The sequence below is a fragment of the Agelaius phoeniceus genome, chromosome 6 (genome assembly GCF_051311805.1).
Source record: "Agelaius phoeniceus isolate bAgePho1 chromosome 6, bAgePho1.hap1, whole genome shotgun sequence".
In the NCBI taxonomy this organism is placed as follows: domain Eukaryota; kingdom Metazoa; phylum Chordata; class Aves; order Passeriformes; family Icteridae; genus Agelaius; species Agelaius phoeniceus.
In genome coordinates, this window is record NC_135270.1 from 45,222,045 (window position 1) to 45,248,662 (window position 26,618).

The following is a 26,618-nucleotide window of genomic DNA, read 5'->3' on the forward strand; positions in this document are numbered from 1 at the left end:
TTTACCTGCTGCCCATGGTAGTAAATGTAAAACAAAAGAAGGGAAGTTTTTTTGAGATTTGATAAATATAAAATAATTTTGCACAATCATTTTTGGCTTCTGAAAGTATGTAGTAAATAGTTCAAGAGGAATTTTGTTAGAGAATAACTAAAAGTTTTCTATGTAGAAGAGCAGATAATTGTTATCTTTCTTGTATCTAGCAATTGTTATCTTTCTTGTATCTAGCATCCTACATGTTGAAAACAATGTAGGGTGTTCTGGTTGCTTAATACATTTTTATAATCTAAATCCAAACTTATGTGTACCTCACTGGGTTGTAGGAGATTCATTCAAAACATGTGCATAACCCTACTCTAGCACAAAAAATAAAAGTGAAATTCTCAAATCGACAAGAATATATCAAGATGTCTGGCACAAGGACAATCACACTGGTTACCATGAATAATAAATGAATCATTTTATTTCTAAATGAGCTTTTTCCCTCCACTGTTTAGAAATGAGAGAGAAAAATCAAGAAAATTAAACCATCAATCCTCTGTATCAAATCAATTAACAAAGTGGTTAAGTTTCACCTTCAGGAGCCCATTGTTGCTGGTTTCATCACTCTATTGGGAATACTCCACCTTTTTCATTGTGTTTGTAAAGTAAGTTCTTTGTAAAGTAAAGGCACCTAACTCAGACCAGAGTTTCTATTGTTATGGGCACACATCAAAAATAGATCATAATAACCAACAGATGAGCTTTAAAAAAAACCCCACTGACTTGCTAAGATGCTAAAAAAATGAAAATTCTTATAACTTTTACAAGAAAATAGCCATCATGCCTGCGTATATCTCATTTAGGAAGGAAAAATATTAATGCTTACAAAATAAATACATCAGAAAGTTAAAACATTTTTAAAGTTGAAACTAGTTTTTAGAGAAAAAATACTTTGAGCACAAATAAAAATATTTGGCATTGTTGTTTTAACCTAAGGCAGCAGACAAATTATGAGAAAAATATCATATTTATTATTGAAACATGAAAATTTTTGGTTCTGCGATATGTTTTAAATAAGGTATGTTTTAAATTGCACAACAGCAGATATTTCTCCTGAACAATCCATCAGTGCCTCTTGACATCAGCACTTGAGAGAGAAGCTTCAGAGGGACTGTAAAACTGAACCAGTTAGAAAAGGGTATTCCATCACACATGTATTGCAGAGATTGGTCAGCCTTTACTTGTTTATTGTTTTCCCTTTGTGCAATATATATACATTTTGCAGGTATGGGTTATTGTTATTTTAAATTTTGTTAATCTGAACCAAATTACATTGTCATCTGTCCATGCTGATATATTCAAAACCAAGATTTTTAACAATATACAACAAACCATTATAATTCAAACCAGTTGCAAACTGGTCGTAAGAGAGAAAATTTAAGAGCTGAAATATCTACAACAATCACTCATCCTCAGAGCATCTGCTAAAGCAAGTACTGGTGAGAACATTTTTGATTAGCTCTATTAAGGTAAACATGAAGAATACAATGAAAATATTCCCAGAGCAAATTTGAAGTATTTCACATTTGATTCAAGCTAGTAAAGGGGCACAAAGGATGGAAGATCCTATTCATCATATACTTATAAAGGAATCAAACAATGTTCCACTAAGCCTCAGGAGGTGAAATTTCAAGACTAAAATCCACAAACACAAGTTCAAAAAACCATTTCTCCTCTCCCCATCTGTGTTCAGAATACAAAGAGCATGTCTGAAACTATAATTCCCATTTTTCTAGACCTATGTGGCCATTTCTGTTTCCTTCTACTGTGGTTAAAATGAAATATTTGCTTGGATTATGGCTAGGAATGTCTAGTGAAATATTCTGGCAGCTATATGCTTTCCAGTAAGGTGCAAAAACTTACTCCTATAGAAGTTATGGAACAAGAAAACAAGACAGATGCCATGATCTACATGAACTGTCAGCAAATTTCATAAAATCCACATATTTGATCCCTTTGGAATCAGGTGTTGATCTTTAGTGAATGAGTACTCAGTATCTTCTTCAAACACATTTCTGACTCATACAGTAACACAGAAATGAGATTTCTATCTTCTAAATCCATGCAAACCACATTTTTCTTATTTAATCAACATCAATTAATACTGCCTTGTAAACTGGATCTATAGAGATACTTGAAATAGGACTGAAGTAAGGGCTTTCATAAAATTTCATGGGGTCCTATGATGGCAAATTCAATTTCCTCTGGATGTTTCTATTCCCAGTGGCAGACCTAGATATATTGCAATATTCCATTTTCTTTAGTATTCCCTTCATTCCCCTAATGTTTTCATGGTAATGACAGTGAGGAGCTGGATCACCACGGAGCATCCCAACAGATCCCTCGTCTCTCTGAGTGAGGGATGAGTGGCTCAGGGCATGCCACAAAATGCACTTGAATAAAGTTGCTGGTCCTCTGGATTATCTTGGCTGTATTTCTGGCATTCCCAGCTTTGGGCAACTTCCTTAGTAGCACTTACTGTCAAATCAGCTTTCTCATCATCTTGCTGGACAGGAATATTTATAGAGTTGTCCCATGTATGTGCCAAGCATTTGTAATAGTAAAGCAGCTCAGGAGATCTTGAAGCTGATAAACACACATGAATTTATTATTCTTCTATTTAAATTTTGAAAAGTTTTAATACTCACACAACACAAAAAACAAGATAATTTCCAAGGACAAATGAGAAATACTATAAGGTATTTTAGGTATTTGATTTCTAGAATTTGTAGCCCTTCTGTTACAAATTCAGGAAGAACCACAACCTGGCCTAGAGCTTTATTATTGAATCTCCTGCCCAGAGCCTAGATTTATCAGGAGAATTACTGAGGCTTTTGTAATCTTTGAATGAAAGCCAGGCCCAGACTGGAATGAATTTGGGTATGATTTGTGGTTCCCTATCAAAACCTGATCAGACTCAAATGTTCTGTCTAGAGTTTTCTTTTTAATTTTTGAATTTGACTGATCTTGAAACTTAGAAGTAGGGGCTAGACAGAGAGATGAACAACATAGCCTTGTGAAACATTTTAAAGACAACTGCCACAATGATACAGACTTCTGCTTTCACTTTGAATCAAAAAATGGTGCAATCTTCTTTTAAAAACACTACCCAAATTTCTCACTAGCAACTGCATGCCTTTGATAATTTATTTTGGTTTATTGCAATATTTATTTGTTAGTGTTTTTTTTTTTCCTTCTCTCATTCCAATTTTGCTTTGCTTAGTTGTGCCAAAAAAGTATTTAACCCTATAGGCTAAGATACACTTAATTTACTGCCTTGAAGTGATAAATTTGGATTTTATTAGAACTCTATAAGAATCAAACACATGCCGTGTCCACAGAGGGAAAACAGCACAAGGGCTTGTGAACTAAATCTCACATGAGCTTTTAGTCAGGGAACTGGGCTTAGTACTGTGAATTAGTCACTTACTTTTTTCTTACGTATCTATGTTTTACCAACAGAAAATAACCCCTGCACCAAGATTTGAGGCATTTTTGTTCTTCACATATATTGAATTCAAAACTCCCAGCCCTCACTAGCTTCCCATGCTCGCACAGAGTCCCTGATCTCACCCTTTTTGGATAGGATATTTGGAGCCAATGCAGCAGCTGCTTAATCCAAGTTTTAAATGAAGCTCACTGCAAACATTTGCAGCAGTGAACTAGTCAGGTTTGATCAATGAGAGCCTTTTCCTCCATAAGTTTAAGTATTCTAGACAAGTGCTATGAATACTTCTGGCTCTGGGTATGGTTTCACTTAGGAATTTAGAAGGGGTGGGGTAGGCTCACATGGGTAAAGTGGGGCATGATGAAAGTTTTCCATGGAGAAAAGAATTAAGAGTTCAGTAACAGAAAGATAGGGAGCTGAAAAATTTATGTCAGAATTATTTCTTAAGGAGATATCTTTGGGGAATGTACTTAATTTATTATTTCAGAAAATTCTACATCTTCTGAAAGAAATACAAACATACCCAAAGACAGTTCTGAGGTTTTATGCCTAAGAAACTCCCTACTTGCCTCCGAGGCATTCAGTCATCTTGTTTACTTTGCAATGTCTGGGACACAGTAACAAACACTTTTCTTGATTAGGTCTCAGTGAAGGTTTTAGAGGCCATAATTGGTTCACAGCTGTCAAGGCTTTTCTTACCATTGCAGGGAGCAGCTGATTATTCTCTTCAGTCTGAATAGTGCATCACTTTACATGTACATATAAGTTTTTTCTGGTTTTTTTTTTTTTGGCTTTTTTTTTTCTCCAATTTATTTCTCTCTTTAACTAGTCACAGAGTAATGTATAATATAAAATTCTTTACCAGTTAATTCAAACTTGAAGCTTTAAGAAAAAAAAACAACTATGAAAAAATATCATTCTGTAGTTACTAGTTCTAATTAATAAATCCAAAACAACCTGGAGGAAATGTAATTATTTTAAAGTCAATTTCTGGAAGAAGTAAAATCACAATATGAGCAGGAAAAAAAGTCCACCCTCACCCAACTAAATAAACTCAACCAATTAATCAACCAAATAAAAAAGCCAAAACCCCAAACAACAAAAACCCAAGGAACACCCCCCATTCCTTCTGAACTGCAGGAAGCAGTAAATATATGAAGTCTGGATTTTTTGGTACTTGGGGTTTATGTGCAACTGAGAGGACACTATTTTTAAGTTCCTATTCACATACTTTAGGGACTGAATCAGGCTAGCAACCTTTTTCTCTGGTCATCCTAGACTACCACGTATTTACCCTTTCTTTTGCCTTACTCATTAGTGTGTCATTGCCAGCAGAGATTTGCATAACCTCTCATGTAGTTGATGGGAATAATCAGAAACTTTTCTGTTAGGGGTTCAGATGCCTGCAAAAGGATCCCAGGTGAACAGAACAGTCTACTTTACGTGTCATAGGTATATATAAATTTGATCCTAGAAATGTCTGTTTCCATTGACATAATCCCTCTCCCAGTCTTAGATCTCACTTATTGTCTATATGGAGACCATCAAACTAGAAGACAAACTTACAGGTTACCCCAGAGTTGTCAAATTCTGTAAGAAGTGGGGAGGTAAATATGCAGCAGGTAAAGAGTCCTACACATTTTATTGGTACTAAGTCATGGTAAGCCCTTTGATTCAGCCTAGTTTTAGTTTAGCTTGAAGTTATAGATCAGCAATTGTCTTAGCTGAGAAGGTTCAGACATAATTTTCTCTTAAAATGTCCTCTAAATATCCAAAATATGAACAGATTATTTCTAATTCAAATTAGATTTTAAAACTAATTCTGTAAATCAGTTTCTTCATGCTGTGTTGCTTTTCTTCTCTTTCTCAAGTCCAATAATGTGATTTAATGGGAACTTACTCCCACAATGCGACAAATATTGAAGGTCTACCAATATAAATATAAAAGACACACTATGATATCTGAGATGACAGTAGAATCTTGCTGTTGTTTTTTCTGTGTGTGGTTCGTCTTTCTGGCTAAACCATGGGAAAGGCTCAAAGAGCGTTTAAACAACATCTAAAGTTATTAAGATGTGACACATGCAGATCTAACATTCTTGTTTCTTTGTTTCTAAATTCAAGCATGACTTTAAGAAAAGTCAGACAAAGGCTTTAGGAAAATTGGGACATATAGCTTTTATTCAGCTTTTTTATATGCTTGATACTTTATTACGGGGTCAGTAGCTATATATGCACAAAGATGTTTATCCATTTCACTTGAGTATTAAAAATTCATATACTGAATGGTTATACGTAAAATATTTGAGTAATAAGATGTTTTGGAAAATTGACTTGTAAATTTTAAATTGAAACACTGTATTTGCTTGGAACATTACTTTTTTCCTCATTCTTAAGGAATATCCAGGGTGTTAAATAGTCTTGCCTTAGGTTTATTTTATAGCTGGCCTAGATTTATTACTTTTAAAACTAAAGGAATCCATCTTAGCCGAAATGCACATATAGTTTACATGGATTATGGAATTTTTTAAAATGACTGATAGGCACATTTGGAACACAACGTGTGTTTTTACATACTGTAGAACAGAAACTTAAGACTGGGTAAGGAGTATCTAAACTGGAAGTAGTGTCTGCTTCCTGTATATTATCCTTATATGCTCAGATAGTGATGGAAAAATATTGTTTTAAAAACATCTTTCTTCATGACTGTGGTGGCTTCTTTTGTATGCAAGGGCAGATATATCTTTTATTAAAATTCACAACACTGAGTGCTTTCCTATCTGTTTTCATTACGTGTATTGATTACTGCATACTCTTAGTGATCTTATTTCTCTTTTCCTTTTTCTTTTTTCTTCATAACAAGAAGAGTCCTAACAGCATTAATTTTTTTTTTAATGTTTTCCATTGCAGTCACAGGAGGGACTACACTAAAACATGAAGGACTACATCCAGGCAGGTTGAATTTTTTGGCAACAACTGAGATTAGGTGCCTAAAGTTCTGTGTCTACATGTGATGGAGGTGACAGACCTACCACTACAGTTAACAAAGAGAAAGCCAATATCATCAGTGCAGCCTAAACTACTTTTTCTGCTGACAAACTGTAGGATAAGCTGAATTTCTGCCAAAGATGTTTTGACTTTATTCATTAGCTCTTATTTAGCTAACATGTGAGCAGAGATACCTATGTGACTTAATCTGCAACTAAATCATATACTAGTGAGAAACAGACTTACTAACTTAATTTCCAGACAAAATAATTTCTTTTTATATGGTGGAATAGATTTTAGGAGCACTGCAGTTAGGAAAGAAAAACTGGGTTTTTTGAAATCAATGGAAACAACTCATATGTTTGCTTTTTTAGGTAACATATGATATTTTCCTATTCACATAATAATATTGATGGAGCACTGGAATAATTTCCTGGATTCACTGACCAAGCTTCTTTCAATCATTTAGTTAGTTAAGTTCTGTATCCATAACTCTGTTGAATAATTGAAAATCCCATGTAGTATTCATAGCAATAATTAATAATGATTACTTATATAAATGTTTTGGGTTTACAATACCCAGAAGCTGGCTTTGTGGTTTTTATCAATAAAAAGTCACAATAAACATTTAAGTCATACTTAAAATCATCAGTAAAACTACAAATTGTCATTTTCCTGAAGTCACAGTGAAAATCTTTCGCCAAAAGTAATGTAGAAGGTCAAATTTGAGATCCATAATGTCTTTTGCCTTAACAGTTTTATGGAATTTAAATTAAGTCTAACAAGTGTTAAATGAATCTTTGAGAAGAGTGAAGATACATGAATAAAATGCAATTGCTTCTCAAGATAAACAGACTTCTCAGCAAAAGTTGTTCACCTACCTACAAATACCAAGCTAACAGGATTTATAACTAGGTTACATTGGATGGCAGGAGACACAGAGTCCTGAATAATGGAAGAACTTGATCAAGTTAATCAAGTTAACTTGATTACTCAAAGTTGAGAGAGTTGCTGATAAGGAGTCAACAATATCTGAAAGGAGTTGAAGAAGTTGTGGGAGTTCAATTAAGGATTTTTTTTTATCTATGTGTTAAGAAAAATAGGTCCTCTGAAGCTGTTGAGGATAACTGCCCATGTGAATTTGTATACATGTTTATGATTGTTTTGAGAATATTGAATGTGAATGTCATAAAGGGTCTTGACCTGAAAACCCCTGAAGTCAAAGTCTGTAGCTTTTGGGTTATTTTTGTGGTCAGAGTATAATCAATGCCCCTCCTCTATACTATCTGTCAAAGGATCTCACTCTCAACTCAAAACAAAATTCAGAAGAAATTTTAAGTGCCACTTGTCATTGATGACATCTCTTATTATCCCAATGCATCAGTAAAGCAGCAGGACAGATATTATGATGATAAAGCAATACTTTTAGACAAAAGTAGATTCTTGTTTTTCCTCGTCTTATTTGGATAAACTCTTAAAGACAATAAATGGTATTAGCGTTTTCCAATCCATTCTACAAATAGTAGAGTAAGAAGATCAGTGCTATCTGTTAAAAGCTATTCCAAAAAGGGGAACCTGTATCCTGAAGTCTCCAAGAGGGAGAGGCATGAAGTCTGTTGGAATTTGTATTTTAAATTTGCAGGCTGAGAAGAACTCTTAGAAACTTAATTGCATAGAAACAACAAATCCCTCTGCTCCAAGCTCATCTCATTGTTTGAATGCTTATCCCACTATCCCATGGTGGATGATTTAAGAGAGTTCTGTTATCTTTCATATCACTGAAGCACTATTAGAATTCTCAATCCTGTGTGAAGTGTTGGTAGCAAAATCTGTCATATGGGGCCTCCAAAGTCTAACTGACAGAGAGATTAAATGGTCTCCATAGAGTCTGTTAGTCATGGAAAAGTTACTTTGGTGTTTGATACTGTGAGAATCAAAGGGATGTGGTGTTGCTCACTTGTCTTCTTTTGTTCTACGCGTGTCCGATTGCTTGTGTGGTTATTTGCTCTTCATACAACAGAAATTACTTTGGACTGCTGAGAGGAAACAATAGGACATCTTCAGAGAAAGGAGAGAATTAAGCAGTTGTGTGTAACAAATTCCTCTGAGTGGGAATAACATCAATCAATGGGTACTGTAAGGCTTTCTTGGAGTATTCCTTGTCTTTTATTAAAATCTTTACTTTTCATGAGAGAAATTATTGCTGTTATCCAAAATGTACAGGTTTTCTTTAGGTAACACAATAACGTGTTTAAAAGTTTATTGTAAAAAAAGAATGCATGCTATAATAAAAGTGATTTATATCCAATACCCTATTTAGAACATAGAAGAATGTAAAAATGTCAAGATGTGAGTCTGTCAAACATAAAAGGCAACTTTTCTTCTGGTGAAATATGTGACTGTTATTGAAATAATTTTTTTCTTCTCTTGTATAAACATAATCAGTCTCAACTGAAATGACTTACAGCTCAATTATATTTTGCATGTAATCAGTTCCAAACTGTTTGTAGGTGCACAGAGATGTGGAAATCAGCAACAGATCACAAAAGAAAACATAGGGTACCTTTATTTAAAATACACCTGAATAAAAGATGGGAATAATACAATATTGGGAACAATGTTGTTGCAAGGCAAACAAGATCTAAATAGAAACTGATTAGAGATGTCCATAAAACAAAAACCTTCAAAGATGCCAATGAACCATCAAGTCTACAGCTGTCTCCATGTTTTTTATTTGAAACTAGTGTTTAGCAGCACCAGCAGAAAGAGTGGTCGAAAAGAAATATAGGGGAAAAGATAAAAAAAATATGGACATAAGAAATTTCCATGTTCTGTCTTTAGACCTGGAATTTTCCTCTACTAGAGGAAGAAAAACTTTTTTTTAGTCTCTTTGAGACACATTTTAAGAAACATTACTTAATATCAAAATTGACTCTATCACTTTCACCCACCATGAAAGTTTAGAAAATGAAGACTTTGTGAAAATTAAGAAGAAATGGTTTCACTATTTCTGGTAGATCTGATTGCTAAACAGGTGCATTTAAGCAGTAAACTTAAATGTATGCAGTTAGAGAATAGATGGAAAGGGGGTCTCCTGCACCCTGTAAGAACTGTAGATATATCTAGCATGTCTAGATGTCATAGGAATGGAATGAGATGTACTGGTGGAAAATGAGGAGGTAAAACCTGTGAAGTAGTATATTACTCTGTTACTTTACGTTATAGAAGAGAATGGAGTGAAAATCACCATAATAATAAAACATAAAGATAAACAAACTTCCCCCTAAACTCCAAGGAAGCTCTGAACTTGCTACATGTGCTTGGATCAATACCTGAGTCTGTGATGAAATGGTAAATACTAATTAACAGGTCTGATTAGCATCCCTACTCTCATCCCTATTGAAATACTAGCCTTAGTTTCTGCCTCAGAAGAGTACGTTCTTGTCCCTTATATATAGAAATGGAATAAAAAATGGTTTTGAAATGGAAAGCAAAATAATATGTGATTTAGATATAATTTTACAGAAATAGAGCACATAAAAGCTCAATCAGCTACTGTTTTAGAAAACAAGATTGCCGAGCTTTCTACACATAATAGGAACTCCCTTGATAATTTTATGGTTTGAACAGTAATTGCAAATGGTTCAAGATGCATTCATAAGCAACAGGATGTTATTGCCAGCATTAGTGACTACAGGGAATACATCTGTTTTGATCCAAATTTTGAAAATTTCATGATAAACAAAATTTCACCGTAGTTGATGCTTTTTTAGATCAACATGGTCATGCGTGAGGCCTTTTTTGTTTATGAAACCTTTGATGCTCAACTGAGCTTTTCCCACTATGCTGACTGTCCTGCAGAAAAGTGCAGAATTTACTTAAATTGATTGAACTTTTTCCTGATTAATATTCCTAAAAATGTTATATGGACTTAATATGCACCTTTACGCCAGAATACTCCCTGTCAAAACTTTTCTACTTCAATTATAAGATTTCTGAAACAAATGACTGAATATTTGTTTTTACAGTAGCTGGATCTTCCTTGGGTAGAGGTTAAAACCAATCAATTAAAACACAGATATTCTGCTATAATTTTCTACTGTGAAATTACAGAAAATTTGTCAGTGGTGGTTTTATTTTTTTTTCTTTTTAATCACGAGCCTGAACAGTGCAGGAGATCAGACATGAGACCTGGATCATGTCATATGTGTCAGTGCAGGTCTAGAATAGCTGTGAAATAACTGTCCTGACAGGATGAAATTAATTGGGAGCATGAAATCAGATCCTCTTGAAGCAGTAATTAAGTCTTTCTGTTGTTTACCTGCAGGAGAAATTAAATCTTTTTGTTCTATGTTCCATTCTATTTTATAGTTTTTTTGGTTCACATTTCTCTTGTGCCTGACCTTTTTACTTTATTTTCATATTTTTCGTGTTTTAGAATTCTATTGTCATCAACATGAACTTTATGAATGTTTTATTCTCCAAGTAAGTACAGATCAAGAAGGAACAGAAATGAAGCCTTTCATAAAGAACTGTGGCTCTGACTTGGTGTTTAGAGATAGTGCACCAGTATAGCCAATGTAAAAGGGTCCTGCAAAAGGTGTGGGCTCTTGCTTTATGGGAGCTACTTCTCCCATATAGCAAACTCTAGTCTTTTATTTCTCTCTGTACTCTGATTTCACAGAAGCCTCATGAGCCAAAACAATGCAAATAAACACTGGAATAAGTTTGAAATATTGTTAAATGAAGAGACAAGGATGTAAGATAGCATGCAATAGGTTCATGAATTAATTGTTCTGGTGTGAGGAAATATCTTATTATGTCCTTTGCTGCAGTTCTGAGAGGAGAATGTTTATTGAGAGATGTCATCCACAGCAATTTTCAAACTCACGACCCAGAAAACAAAGGAAATGCCATAGCTTTCTGGACAGTGCTGGTAAGAGAGGCTTTCGAGTTAGAAATGAACACTAGCGGAGGATGAGCTCTGACATCAGAGTCAAGTTCTCCCCATATGAATTAATGCCTTTCCTCTTAATATCCTGAGCTAAACAAAAAATTTATGCATAATGTATGCACATTTAGAAATCTGCACACCCTCTCCACTGTGCAGCACAAAAGCAAGGGAAGCAATGGGAAATCTGGCCCTGTGAGGCAGAGCTGTCAGAGGAATCGGCACAGGGCAGCGCTCAACATCTTAACAAAGCTCTCTGCAGGAGCCTGCAGCTGGTGCACTGTGATTTCAAGACAATGTGCCAAGGCAGGGAGATGGAAAGGCACTAACCAGGTACACTGTGCACTCTGGGGATTCCTGACAACCCAGTGCACACATATTAAAAAAGCTTTGGAGAATTAGCACTCATTGAACTCTCCTCCGTAGGGGAAAGTAACTCACAGGAAGGCATGCTGAATTATAAAGGGAAAGTACAAGACAACAGAGGGATGGGTATAAAGGCTGTATAAAGGCTTTATAAATGAAGGCTGTATAAAGGCTTTTATGGTTCTTGAGCATGGAAAATGATTATTCAATGTTCAGATCTGGGAACAGATCCTTTCCCTTCCCATCAGTACACTGTTATGATGGGAACTCTCTACCTTTCTCTGCTGTATCATAGAAAGCAACACTGAAGGGAACACACTCAGAGATGTGAATGTTGGGTCCCTAGAAGAGAGCAATTAAAGCCCCTTCTTTGAAGAAGAGTTAGGAGTACAGAGGTTATCAACATGTTGTAGCTACTACTTTCAAGAATTAATAGAACAAAATATTTCTTCTACAAACTCCATAATACAGTGGTTTTAGACTGGATCTGAGGGAAGGTCCAAGAACTAATGGTTAACTTCTTGAGACTAATTTCACATAGCTATGGAATTATGTATTTATGTATTTATAAGTACTACTTTATATTTGATGTATACGAATATATACAGAATTATACCTCCCTATATATATTTATTTTATACAGATATTCCATTTATGTAAGTGTTGCTATAAAGCTATAACATTTAAAATACTTTACCTATGTCTCTGGGAAGCACAATGCTAATAATACAGTAATAAGGTAGTGGTGAATGACAACGTATAGAGACTTGAAATTGGCCCCAAATCTACAAATCTAGCTTCCATTGACCCAGTAACTTTAAAGAAAATGCAAGAAATTTCATAAATTCCTCTTATATATGGAATTTATTATGCAATTAATTAATTGTTTTAGAGTGATCTATGGCTGTACTAGTAGATTTAGTGCACCATTCTTTGCCCTTGAGACCAGCCAGGAGCAATGCTCCACATCTATGCTATGAAATTTTCCTTGTCATCAATATATTTTGTCTGAATGTCTTTTACCTACTGGCACTCCTCACTCCCTTGTAGTAAATCCTGATTTGTACCTGGACATTGTTTGGGAGTGTTGTATGCAAAACAGGCTGTCAGCTCTTTTGCTAATATGCAGTGATTGAGTGTCAGGAGACATTCCCTGCTGCTGCTTAGTTTAACAGCATAAACCTATGCTGACAATCTCAAGGGCTTTCCTACAATTTCCTTGTCCCTGACCTCTATACTGCACCTCAGTGCTGGTACAGGAGCTCGTGCATCTCCCTTTCTGGGCCGCTTTACACACTATGGTTATACTCTAAAAACCTTCAAATAAGCACACATAGCTCTCAAATCATCATAAATAGATCTTACAGAAGCAGTAATATAGCTGCAGCAACAGCTCACTATATGGTGTAGCTGGTCTTTTTTTGTAGGAGTTGAACTTGTATTATAATAGGGATGTACAGCTTGACTCCAAGGTTGTTTGGGTGGCTTCTCAGGTATGGAGGCTCTCAGTATGCACTATGGCTTTCAAATTCCAGCAGGAGTGGAACTAGAAGTGTTTAGGAAATGCCGCTGCTGCTCAAAATGCTATTTTTTGATAATTTTTATAGAAGTGACACCCACGTCTGCATCCCAGATTTGTGACATTAAGGAGTGTTTCAAATCATTTATCAAGCTTCATTTAAGCCCTAAATTAACCAGTGTCCTGTTTGATTTTTTTTCTGTTCAGTATTCCTTTATAAGTAAGTGAGAGTAATTACTTTTGTGATTTTACAGTATTTATGTTCTATTTTGAAGGGCTCATTAAAAATAAATGGTATGGGGAAAGGGAATTATCTTTACAAGCATCAACACACACACACACACACAACCAAACCCAAAAGAAACAATAAACCAAAACAAATATAAGACCATTGAAATCTGAAAGTAGAAAAAAAATACCAAATTTCTTCGTGCTTTTTCATCAAGTAAATGTATTGATACTGCAGATTTGGGTTTAGTTACCAACTTTTGTCAGAATCCCTTCTCCCATTAAGTGGTTATTTATCTGTAATGCAGTAGAAAAATTGGAAGTTCCAAACATATTTTTATAAATTCTGCCAAAATCTCAATACCTTCTCACTGAAATGGTAGTTTCATTTATCTTTCTTTAGTTTTTATGCTACCTAAATGGATCCAGAGAACTCCAAGAGACTATAAGTGGGTCTGTTTCTGTGAGAAAAATTAATGTAAATCCCCATGTTGTTGAAATGTTTGTCTTTATGAACAGCAATGCCATATTTCTCATTACTACTTATTCCCTTTTCTAGAAAAAAGTAAGAAGTAAGAATAGAAAAATTAACTCTTCAATGAATATTTGGCAGAATCTTTGTGGACTGGCAATTAAATTTTGTTTGCTTTTATTTCTGTGTCAATTTCTAAGAATCAAATGCTGCTCTTAGATACGTTAAAATAAATCTGGTGTAACAAAGGGAAGTAATAGGAAATTTTGTGCAAAAACCATCAAAGTAAGTGAGAAAATACTTACAGAAGTTGCTATTCCCCTGAAGTTTCTATTTATCTGTAACTGAAAGAAAAAAGAAATCCCAGATATTATCACTTGTATCAATCCAAATGGTAATGTATGTGCCTAAGTCTAGACCCATTAACTTTTTGGTAGGCTCTTCTGTTTAGCGACAGATATTAGAAAATGTTTAAAAATTCAAACCTTTTTTTGGAAGGGTTAACATCTGTCTCAGCAGCAGAGTCAATGATGACAAAGCTAAAATCAGAAAAGTGTCCTTTATTTTAGAGACAAAAAGAAGTTTATTGATTTTGGTACTTTCCTCTTGAATAAATCCCTACAAGTTCTGGAAGTGCCACTGAAATGGATGACTCACCCTATCATGTGAAATGTCCTGTATTTGCAACTTGAAGGCAGTGCTAGGGCGGCTATCAGAAGCTCCAAAGAGCTTTTGTCCACATGCAAAGTTTCTCACTTTTATAGCTAATGAATCAGGTATTCACAGCATTCTCTTTTTCTTCTTATGCCAGTGCCTGCATAGGTTTCACCTGCACAAGATGAGGAAGAAACATCAAGTTTACAATTAAAAAGTAGCAGGAAAGAAAATGAGGGAAATTAAGGAAGTGGCAATTTGGAACTGAACTCTTATTTTCACATTAGTGAGAGTAAAAATTGAACCTTACATACCTAAATGAATGGAATTATAACACTTAATGGGATGTGAAGATCTTCTTTGATAAAAATACGTTTTGTTCAAAACTCTTAGCTGATGTTCTCAAGGATGCTTCTGTATTTGTTTGATGTACCAAGATATTAGAGCAGGGTCTGCAGGGGTGGCCACTGTGAGAAGGGCCAGGTTCTGCCTTTTGCCAGACACAGCCTGTCCCAGCTGGCTCCAATGGACCTGCTGCAGAGAACAGCTGAGCCTGTCAGATGATCTGGTGGTGCCTCTGTGAAAAAGTGTTTAAAAAGTGTAGAAAACACTGTGCAGCCATTCTGAGATACAGGAGCAATGAAAATGTGAGAGAAAAAACTCTTCAGACACCCAGATCAGAGAACAAGGAAGATAAAATATGCTGCAGGTGCTGGAGCAGAAATTCTCCTGCAGTCCCTAGACTATAATGATGCAGGTTGTTTCCCTGTAGCCTGTGGAGAGTCCACACAAGAGAAGGTTTTCTGGCTGGAACTGTAGCCCAGGGAGAGAAATCCATGCAGAAGAAGTCTGTTCTTAAGGGACTGTTCCTCATGGAACAGTTGTTGGAATACATGAAACACATGTTGGAGTAGGAAAAATGAATAAGGGCAAAGGAGAATCAGAGACTAGACTGTGATACGAATTGACTACAAGCCATCATTCCCATCCTCCTAGGACATTTTTTGAGGAAAGAATGAAAGAATCAGGAATGAAAGACTGAAGTAGAGACTGGGAAGAAAAGGGGATGTGTGAGGAGCGGTTTTTGGTTTTCTTTCTAACCATCCTACACCATTTAAATGACAATAAATTATTATTTCCCAAGTTGAGTCTGTTCTGCCCATGCTAGTAACTGCTAAGTGATATTCCTGCCTTTATCTCAACCACAAGATTTTCCATCCTGTTTTTCTCCCCCTGTCCTGTTGAGGAGGGAGAGTGATAGAGTGGCTGACTGAGGATCTGGCAGCCAACCAGGGTTAATCCACCACAAGTTCCACCAAAACCACTGGAGGAAGAAAGCTGTGCTGATTTATACTAGCTCCAGTACTGGTACCTTCTCTTCTATTACTATAAATGAAAATAGTTGTAGTACAAAATAAGCAAGTATGGTTAAATTCTGAATGTTGCCATAGATAAGAATGTTTACTTGGCAAGGAAAAGGGACAGGGGGGAGAAAACCATGCTGTTAATGTTAGTCCTTAGCCAAACATTTGGAAACTGTTGCTATATTTAGAGGCTAAGATTCCAATATGTTTTACATCAGGGGATTCTACGCTCTTGTCTAATTACTGCTCTATACAACATACCTTATACTGGGCTCCTTGATGCTGAAAAGTGATCCCCTTGGGTTTGCAAAGCTAAATTATTTGAATACTGTTAACAGCTTTTCCACTACATGAATTCTGGTACTGGATTTCATTCTTGGACAAACCATATGACAATTTCGTTTAGAATCAAGAAACACATCTCTTCCAGGTGAACAAGTAACTATTTTATTAGAAAACAGCATTCCATCACGTGTCATGATAAATTTGTCCTGAAACTTGAATGAAAATTTAAGAACTCTGTCCCAATTGACTGGCAGGTATTGTGTAGTTAAAAAGAATATTTTTTATTTTTACCAAATTAAAAAATATTATTCTAAAACAGATGCTTCTACTGTAAATAAATACAGTCTTTTCAGGTAATAAACTTATAGCTCAGAGAATTCTCTATTTTTGAAAGAAGACATGAGCTGATAAATCAATAAGTTAGACTTTTAATGAAATCAGTGTGGACAACAAACAGTGCTCTGAAGTTATGACAAAGAAGCATAAAATATATCTTCTCCCCTGCCATAGAGGGAAGTGGGTGGGATGGAAGGGGATGGGAAGGGAGTGAAGGGCTGGGAAGGAGACCTAGACATTCCTACTAGGAAGGGCCCTGGAAATATAAACAAGAAGGAGAGAATACAAACCAAGCCAAGAACAAGCAGCTGGGCTCTTCTGCAGCTGGAATCTATGGAGAACTTCAAGTCCTCGCATTCCTCATGCATATACTCTCCATGAAAATGAGTCAGTTTTATAAGACTGTCGTAGAGGAAAAGACAGAAAAAGACCTTGAAATATCACGTAGGTTTTGTCCATTCTCCAGCCCCATTTTTTCCAAAATCTAGACTAATTCCATAAATAATTTATGTTTTGTCTATCCCCAGGCTTCTTCCTCTACCTTTTCCTCACTTTCTCTTCTTTTAAAAGCCTAGTTTGTGTTTCACAAGAAAGTTTGATGGCACCAATGCAGAGGGCACACTGAGAACACTTCCCTGCTCTAAGCACCTAATATCATTAAATTGCTGTAGGAAGTAATTGTAAAGCTGTGTGCCTCTAGGAACTTTTAAGCAATCACACTGAGGAGAACATAAAAAAAGCAGGGACACAGTTTCATAGATAAGCACAGTGAAAACTGAGATCTCGCCCAATTTTTTACATTTTGCATAGAAATGTCTGAAGAGCTTCAGTACAAATTTAAACAGCATATAACTTTTTTTGTTCTGATGATTAGGTTTAAGTGTTTAATATAGATTTGACCATAGGAGGACCTGGAAATGCCTCATGGGTCTCATGTGAGTAACAAAAGAATTTACATGGGATTTTGCAAGGCTAATTCCATTGAATACCACTGTATCCATTATGATAAAGTTTACAGTTAACAAAACCAAAATTTGATAAGGATTTATTTTGTTTAACATCCTGGAAAAAATATGACTGGGTTGTCTCCCATTCTTGTCTCTAATTTTACCTTCTGTCTGAATGGTAATGGCATTCACCTGGAAGAAGGCAGAGCCTGCTTAGGAAATCTGTGCTGGTGTAAATAAACTTTTTCATAAAACTTGAAAAAAATTCAATGATGGGAAGCAAGTAAGCCCTATCCACAAGTAGTCTGAAGTTATAGTTAGTTCCTATTGCTGAAATTTCTCCATTTAATATGTTTTAATATGAGCTGGGTAGGTACTGAAATTACATTCTCCCAGTTTTCTTTTTAATATGATGGTAACTATTGATCTGTGCATAGCAGTGGGGGTTTTCAACATGCAACAACTGCTCCAATTGTTTTTTGAAAGGACTGATAACTGTAAAGTTTTTGAAGAATTGCTTAGGTGATTCTCTTGAAAGAGGAAGTCAGAGTCAGGTGTCTTCTAAGGAGAGTCCCAAGAGCACACCTACACCACACAGGACATCATCATGCTGGACCTGGAGCAGTGCAGCTGTGTAAACTAAGAGCAGAGCTAATTACCTGGTGTGTTTGTCCTGCTTCCCTGATCCAAATGATTATCTTTCAGTGGGGCATCACTTTACTGTGTGAGAAAAGCCCAGCTTCCTCAGAGCTCCTTCAGTGGTCCCTGGCAGAACCCAGTGTTCCACAGCATGTCCTGAGACAGGCAGGGAGTGAGACAGCCCTGCCTTGCCACACCACTTGCCTGCTACAGAGCCTCACTTGCTCTGCTGGTGTTGGTGACTCATACATCCTGGGGAAGAGTTAAAATCCCCGAGTTGTTACAGTACATATTTCTAGTTTTCCGAGATCTGATACTTTCAAAATGGGCACTGCTGTGATCTACTCTTGCCGTTTTCATCCAGGAATGACCCAGATGACTGCTATGAGTGCTGCTCTCAGAAGACAAAGTGAATACTATTTACATATGTAGCAATGATGCTTCTCTTGAAGATGGGAAATGATGCCTTAGCATGTTCAGGCTTTAAATTTAAATCATGATCTCTTTCAATTTTGTTATATGATTAAGAATGACTTAGTCAAATTCACCCAGTGACAGTAATTGTAATACACAAAACCATGCTCTGTCAGAATTAAAGAATTTTTTTCAGTAATTAATTGCAGCTCCTCAAAGCAAAGTACTATAAAAGTTGTCTAACATTAAGGAACTTTGTGTTGTCTTTGTATTCTTTTCTCTGTTGTTTTTTTTTCTTTTCTGGACAATATTCCAGTAATGAAATGGATATGGTTTACCTCATCTATGAAAATGTATGCGTGTCTGCTAAACTCTCAACACATCTGCTCAGTTATTGAATTTATCGTGTTCATTCAAATGACACTCTAAAAGCAAATATATACAGAAATATATAAACTCCCTAGACAAAAAGAGATTCTAAACAGCAAGTCACAGCCTTGTCAATCATAGCAAACAAACTTTAAATTCTGTGAAGTTTTTACTGAGCTTAAACATTGTATTATATATTAAAAAATACAAATACAAACGTGGAAGTTATACAAAGAGTTTCCAAAAAGAAAGCAACACTGTAAAAAATAAATTAGGGTAATGAAATTAGATAGTTAGATACACAACAACATCATGAGTGACAAAAAAAGAAAGAATTAATTTGCAATAGAGAGACAATACTAAGTAAGGATGATGAAGAGCTTTCCCAGTGTAATGTCAAACAAAACAATTCAAGTTTTTAGCCAAAACACTATTCAAAGATGCATATGGAAATGTGAGAAATTGTTTATTTATTACAGAAAACAAAATCTAGGTGGCATTTGTACCCTGTGCTTCCACTAGAACTTTTTAAAGTCAGTGAGCATTGTATCATTTATTTTGAAGACCTGGTCTTCCAAACAAAAAATAAAAGGCATTCTCACATGCTCTAGAGATGAGGCACTTTAGTCAATTTTTTTGAGTATGCCAATCTGATTTTTTTCATATTATTGAATATTTACCTAAACTAACTGTAAATATTATTTGCAAGCAGGCTACATACAGAATGATGTTGTTTGTGATATTTTTTACTAGAAAGCGTAAGAAAGTATCAGAATTAGAAGAGATAATATATTCCTCAAAGACCCACTTTCAAGAGTCCAAGTCAAATTAGGCAGCAAAAATATCATTTTGGCTTGAAATATATTTGAAACTGTATCTTTTAAATAACTGGTCTTTGAGTTATTTATCTATCTTTATCATGGGTCTGGAAACTCTCATTGCCTGAGCTCCATTTTTAATTCCCCAGGTGAATATTATGCCTTCAAAATATAGTCAATGAACATATTTTTTTGGCTAAGTATGCTCATGTTGATCTGCCAAATGGCCTGATGCCTGCTAACATATTGGTCAGACACCTGTCTTTGGGTGTAAGTGCCAAGAAAATTTCTCACACTTGCATGCCATATCTTCTAAAGGAAGTAGCACCGAGAAGTTATCACTACATATGCCTTTTCCTTTCAGCTTTGCCACACATATTTAGGTGAACCACCCAACCAGCAACAAAAGCCCAACAAAAGGGAAAGCAAGGAGTTTTCTGATGTTCATGAATTTTCATAACGTAAATAGGAATAACTTCGGGACCTTTGACAGTTGTATGTGTGATTTCACTGCCGGGGCAGGGGCGATGCAGCAGCTCTCAGCATGAGCAGCTTCAGGTTGTTGCTCTGAGAGCTGAGTTTGGGGCTGGGCTGGGGAGAGGTACCTCAGTAGGTGGCAGTGTTCCTTCTCCCTGCCCTGGGCTTCCCAAACAGCCCTCCAGCCTTTCCTGCCCAGAAGGACAATAATCTGATGAGATGGCAGAATGCTAATTATGCTGGAAGACTGTGTGTTGCTGTTTTATATTGGGTGAAAAACAAACAAACAAGCACACAAGCACACCTGTGAAATTTAAGCTGCTGTAAATGATTGAAGTCACGGCCAATGGTGAAAGAAGTTAATTAAACAGGCTATGCAAGCCTTTTAATCACATTCTGATCAAAGATGAAACCTCTTTATGTGTCTAGAGAATAGGATCTCTGAGTTTTTCAGAGCAAATACATTCACAGAAAACATGCTGCATGAGATCAAATAAGGCTGCCTTTTTGATTCATATGTAGACAGTCTAGATATTTTGGTTTGCTGTAGTTATATCCTTGATTTGTATTATGTTTGAATGAAAAGAAATCAAATTCAAAATTTTAAAAATTATGTTTCTGAACTAATGTAATTCCAATGTTTTTAATCCCTAAAAATAGCTGCATATTTCTTTAAAAAATAGTAAGAATTAATTCTACTATAGACCAGGAATCTCTGTCAGGGTGTGTTCAGTAGACCAAGTTGATTGTAAAGACAACAGCATAGAAAACCAATAAGGTAGAATTGGAAGCCAAATTGTTCCTGGGAAAAAATCACCATAGGGAAAAAATACAACAACAAGGACAACAAAAAAAAAGCCACAAAACTTAGAACAGCTACTTCAATTTCGAAGAGAGCTTTCACATATGTAAGCAATTTTTTGTCAACTTCCTTTTTAGAATTTCTAAAATGCCAGGGTGTAACATACCAAGGATTGCAAGTAAAAGTTAACTAAAAGTGAGAATTTACAACATTTTTGGCTGCGAATGGAGTTTGAAATACCAAATATTCCCATGAGAAAATTTTTACTTCTGAAATTGCCAGTCAGGTTTTATTTTTGAATAGCTAATATTTGTGTAAGCATTCAAAAATGCACGATTGATCTGATTTGAACCTTTTGAGATTTATCCTTCACTAGCATGAATTGATCTTAACCAGAGTAGTTCCTGAAGTGCAAAAAGGAGTAATGTGCCAATATATATAACTGAAATTGGGGAGGAAGAATTGTTTAAACACTAAAAGGTAGGTATAGAAGCCTATATGAATGACAAAAAATGTTGCATTTTCTATACTGCTTGAGTATAAATAAATTGTCTGAAATAGAGAATTTTACATTGGTTACAATGTGTCAAAATGTCCCATTAAAAAAACACCAAAAACTTAAGCATTCTGTAGCTGAAACTAAACATGCCAGTCCACAGTATGAAAACTGGGACTACAATACATCAAAATAAACACTAAACAAAATTCATAAATTTTTGCATAGCAGCATCCAAAACAGATTCCTAAGAACTGTCTAAGCTGCATCCTGAGGAATGACATAGGGAGAAAATAGTGGCTGAGCCCCCCTCTTCATCACCCTGATCCACCTTGTCCTGGAGATTTAAGAATTTCAGTTTCAGTTTCTAAAACAGTCTTTTGATCACCTGTGTCAAAATTACCAACTCAAATGTCTCTGCATAATGAGGTACTTGTCAGAAAAAATATAGGAATAAATAAGGGGCCTTTGTGCTTTTATGAAGACCAAAGCACTATTTGAACAGACCATTTGATTGTGAAAGTTGGTTTGAGGATTTGTGGCATTATCTACTCTCTAATATCATTTGTGGAATAGGATAAGTTAGAAATATAGTAGTAATTAGCTAATTAGAACACATGGTGTGTGGGCTTGTTGAGAAGCCAGCAACATTGTCTAGTAGGGAGAAAATAAGTGCCTGACTGACTAGTGTAAGCTAATTGCCCGTGGGGTCAGCAAAGGATTCAGCACCTCACACAAACCCAGCTCTCCCCACCTCCACCCCCTGCAACAGCTGGTAAGACTTCTCATGCTCTGGCTTTCCTTTCCTTAGTTTTCACCCCCACCCTAAATATAGAGCACCAGAGAGATCTAAAAGCTTTGCCAAAAGACAAGAATCTCAAGCTCTATTTATCTGATTTCTTATGATAACATTCACAAGAGCCTTGAAATCAAAGGGTTCGACCCCAGACACCCTTTGGGAAGGTTTGAGGGACATATGCTGTGCAGCTCCTCTTTAATGGGATCTGGAGGGCAAGATGATGGAAAACCCTCCAGCTCTATAAGCAATGTGCTCATGGCTGTTTTCACATAATTGCTAAGTTTGGAGGAAGATGAAACAAAAAGGAATAAAGAAAGGGATTCCAATAGACGTGACTTAATGTCACTGAATTAACTGGGAGAAAAAAATCAAGAAAGAGCTGGCAGTGCAAAAAACATTTCTATTTCAGGTCCTGATATCCTTTTCCATAGAAATTGCTCATCTTTTAAAACTATAGACCTCTAAAATTAGCAAATATTGTTATTTTGAATGACAATTCAGTTCATGGGTAACTGCCTAAAATATATCAAGACAAACTAGCAATTACTGGCCTTTTTATTCCACGTTCTGGAAAGAGTAAAAGTGTTCCAGTCATGACAGCTCCTTTCCCTTGCTGAGACTGTAGCTCTGGAAGAAGAGAGCTAATTCACAATCTGGAGATTTCAACTACACCATAATCGATGAATATCAATAAAGTACATCTCACCTTGATCAAGAAATTGTATACTTCTGGAAGAAAAATAGTTTGTTCCTGGATCTTGCCTGTCTTCTTATTTTTGAAAAGTCTTTATTAGTATGCCAATATTAAGGTATAACTTTGCTAAGGCCTTCAAATCAAAATTTATTTTGTTTTGAAATTAATCTCTAACACTCTGTCTGTCATTCAATGGTAAGTTGAATTCTCCAACAGCCACAAAAGCTCAGACTAGCAACTGGTGAGGTGATATAAAAAACCCACACACACCAAAAAATCGTAAAACCAACACAAAAAGCCTACCTTTCTTATTACTTCTTTTCTTCTTATACAACAATTCAAACTGCTATCTGGTTCCCCTGAAGCTCTGTGTAGCTATATATACTCTGATTTATCTACATCTATTTATAAATAGTCTCAGAAATATACATTCTGGTAAAAATCACCCTTGAAATTGGGGATGTAACAATGTTAGTCATCCTTAACATTGATGAAAGTTCTTAAATGAGAAAATCTTATTCCAGTTCAGTACATCTAGGGGAATTAAATAATTGTCTAAACACTCCTTGAAAGTACTTACTGTGCTCTGAAAAGTCTTTCTTTCTTTGGGCTGTGAAGCTCTAATGTGTGTATATAATAAAAGAAATATCTCAACACTTCCAAAAACTGTTACTGAAAATAGTTTACTACTATTAAGAAAAAAAAAAAAAACAGATGCAGGCAGAGCCACTGTCTGTAAATTAATATTTCAATAATAATAATAATAATAATAATAATAATAATAATAATAATAATAATAATAATAATAATAATAATAAATTATCAAATAACTTGCCCATACCTATTGGAAGTGTAGAAAAGGGAAAAATATAAGTGTCCTTGTTTAAAAATAGGATCATGTTGTTAAAAATACTATTTGATCAAACTGAAATCTCTTAAGTCTCTTGTAGACATTTGCTTTATAATTAAAGACTCCTTCAAAATATTCTTGACATGGGAATATTTTTCCTTTTTAGCTACTGGATATCTTATTTACCATCTTCTCTGGATGAGAGGCATCATAATATTTCCAATATACACTTTTGTGTAGTCTCATTTACTAGTTTACGTTTTCTTTCCTCTTGCTTGAGTATTTTATGCAAGTTTCTTTGCATCCATCTATCCAAATATTTTTGCAATTTTACAACCCTAAACATATTATTATGCCCAATTTAGGTTTTTGATATTGCCCTTTCAGAAACTAGACTAAACATGCATCTGGATGTAAATACAGAAGAAACCTTAAATTCCTCTTCAGGTTCAGCATTTTGGGAACTATTTGCTTGTTTTCCAGTTCAACTAAAACAACTCAAACCACTGTGTTTTCTGGCCACCATCCCATTCTGAAGCTTTTTAATCCGTAAACAACAGGCAACAGGAAACAAAGCAACCATTCTGTTTTCATGTTGTTCTCTTCCTCATCACTCATATTGGCTCCTACTCAGCAGATCTTTGTTCATTTTAGTTCTTAAGGGGAGAGAGTTTTGGGAGGCCTGGGCACAACTAGATCCAGGAGTGGAACTTCCCTGAAATAGCTGTATTAGCTTATGTTCAGCACAATTCAGTGCCTTTCAAGGGGACCTTCCATCTCCTTCAAGCTGATGAGCTCACCTAAGCCAGGCTGTACATCATTAACTCCTGTATAGTGCTTACTGTCTGATCCACCTCTAAGTCACCAGTGCTAATTAATCTCTTGAACTCTGGACATTTGCTTGGCTCAGGGACTCATTCTCTGACAAAACTCACAGGAAATGGCTATTGTATGGCTTTTACATCCTTTCAAAATAGCCCAGAGGCCTGAAAAAACCCATAACATGCAACCATATCCCATAAAGGATGTTTAAAACAGTTTCTAACCTTTAATACCTGTACATTTTAAATTATATGTTTGATACTGACCTCAAAAAGTGGTATAAAAAATAAATAATGAATTATCAGATAAAAAAAATATAGGAATGAAAATAACTATGTATAAAAATATCTGTGGCCAGAGAAGAAGAAGAAGCAAAATGAACAAAATTTAAAGAGTTCATGTCTGGATCTCTTTGTTCCTTTCCCTTTGAAGTCAGCATGTGACATGTACATAAAAGAAATGGTCTTAAATTGCATTTTTTTGAGAAATCAAATGAAACAAATTCCCCACTGCTAATGAAAATATTATGAACATGAACAGCCTTAATGTCTCTAGGCTTTCTTTATTTAGCCAAGTGGGAAATAATCATGCTTTTTTTCTGGCTTTTTATGACTTGTAGGAGATAAAAACCTCTTTGTCCTCTAACCTCTTTGGCTTTGAATATTCCATTATACATGAGTTTACTTATGTAGTCCATTAACAGATCATCAATTTTCTATTTTTGGTATTAATAGATACAATTAATTGACATTATTGTTTTTTTATTTTTATATTTTACAGATTCAGATTTTCAAGTTCCTTATGTTCTTGCTAAGAACAAAATTGCCTTCTTATTTCAGAGTCCATGAACTGTATCCCAGTAGCTTAATGAATTCTGCAAAGCTGTCATGTTCAACAGGACACTTCAACCCCAAACACTGCCACCTGTGCTAGTTACAACATGAGCACTGCTCCATTGAGAACTCACTCTACAAAGAACTGCCACAACTGGCTTCTCAAAAACTCGACCTTCTAAAACAGAGCACAAGATTTAAAGAGCCTTTCAAATCAACTTATAGACATCATGGGTTTCCCCATGATGAAAAAAACAAACACACAAAAGAACAAACAAACAAAAACAACAACAACAACAAAACATCAAAGCAAAATAAATTTCAGAGGTTGGCACTTCAAAAGAATAACAGTTCTTTGAAAAAAAAAGATGTTTTGACGTGTCTCTCATGTGCAAGAATCACAGATGTTACTTTTAAAAAGAGATCACTGTTTCACAACTGTGTTAATTTAATATTGCCTGTTAATATTTCCCATTTTTATATCTAATTTCTCTGGGTTTTTTTTAATCTATGCTTCTATAGTATTTAATATTAATTTTTTAATATTCTCTTCCTCATTTTCTTGTCATTTTTATCAAGTGTTAAATAACAAGTGTTGTTGAAAGCATTTTTCAAATTTCAAATCTAGAACTTTTTAAGATCATGTTTACAATTTAGAAAAAAAAAAATCCAGGAATTTTTGTCCTTATTAATATTATTATTATCATTAGCCTCAGAATTCCCTTTTCAATCCTTTCTTGATTCATGCCTTGCTACATATTATATGTGATTTGTATACAAACATATTTAGACAACTGAAATGGTTCATATTATATCTAATTCACACAAATACAATATAGTGTTTGCTAATCATCAAATTAAGAGATGTAAAAAATGAAACATTTTTTATTTAAAATCAGTTATATGACTTAAAACTAAGTAGCAGTTTTTAAAATATTCATAAAGCTGGTAATGACAGCAGAGCAGTATTAACTATATGACTCAAAGTTTTTACTAGATTAACAAAGC

General features: G+C 35.2%; 2 long non-coding RNA genes across 3 annotated transcripts in view; one reads left to right on the plus strand and one right to left on the minus strand.

Annotated features, from left to right (window-relative positions):
• The window catches only part of LOC143694402 (uncharacterized), a 149,250-nt gene that overhangs the window by 22,328 nt on the left and 100,304 nt on the right, over nt 1-26,618 (plus strand). The window lies entirely within an intron of this gene.
• Nucleotides 1-26,618, minus strand: part of LOC143694235 (uncharacterized) — a 52,173-nt gene that overhangs the window by 16,663 nt on the left and 8,892 nt on the right. Inside the window, exons 2-4 of one of the 2 annotated variants that reach the window (XR_013182584.1) lie at nt 16,941-17,052; nt 14,669-14,840; nt 14,317-14,355 (exon numbers count right to left, since the gene is read on the minus strand). This is a non-coding gene — a long non-coding RNA (uncharacterized LOC143694235). The remainder of the gene's footprint in view (nt 1-14,316; nt 14,356-14,668; nt 14,841-16,940; nt 17,053-26,618) is intronic. The other variant, XR_013182583.1, reaches the window with a different exon arrangement.